Here is a 928-nt window from a genome sequence, read left to right on the forward strand (position 1 = left end):
GCTGGTGGGATTGTAAAATGGTACAACCATTGTGGCAAATGGTATGGTGTTTCCTTAAAAAACTGAAAATAGAAATACCATTTGACCCAGCAATTACATTAATAAGAATATATCCTAAAGAGGTGAGAGGCAGGGCATGAACAGACATATGCACACCTATGTTCATCACAGCACAATTCACTATACCAAAGAGATGGAAACAACCTAAATGCCCAGTGGGTGACTGGATAACCAAATTATGGTACATCCACTCAGTGGAATACTATGCTACATCAAAGAACAAGGAAGGATACACGGATCATCTCACAACGTGGATGAGCCTGGAGGGCTTCATGCTGAGTGAAGTAAGTCAACTGCAGAACCACAAATACTGTATGAGCCCATTACTGTAAAAAGACAAGAAGGGTTTGCTTGTGACATGCGTAAGGGGAGGGATGATATAGAAAGAGTATGTGACCATCGTGATAACATTAAGAAAAGGGAGGACACCAAATTGTGCACATAAGATATAGACAACAGACGCTAATACCAACCATTATATCCACAATACTGCATTACCATCAACACCAAATACCAGGCTACAGATAAACACATAAACATCTGAGAAGATCATATGGGGATCAGTGAACAGGATTATACTCTAGACCAAGGGTAGATTCAGCACAGGCTAATCTTGCACGGATACGAGGGATACAAAAATTCCTGCAATCTTTACAGAAACAACAGAAGACAGATTATAGTAATCCCTCACAGACACCCAGACAGTGTAGGAGAGAGATCCAATGGATCTATCATCTCAGGACCATAGTACTGGGGGACATCAGACTCAATTAGCACAAGAAAATACATAAAAGCCTTGTTCCACATCCTACATTGGTGAGTAGCAACTGGGGTCTTAAAAGCTTTCAAGCGGCCTTCTAAGATGCAG

This window comes from Orycteropus afer, unplaced genomic scaffold (genome assembly GCF_000298275.1).
Source record: "Orycteropus afer afer isolate SDZICR_OR568_19922 unplaced genomic scaffold, OryAfe1.0 scaffold00327, whole genome shotgun sequence".
Lineage (NCBI taxonomy): Eukaryota > Metazoa > Chordata > Mammalia > Tubulidentata > Orycteropodidae > Orycteropus > Orycteropus afer.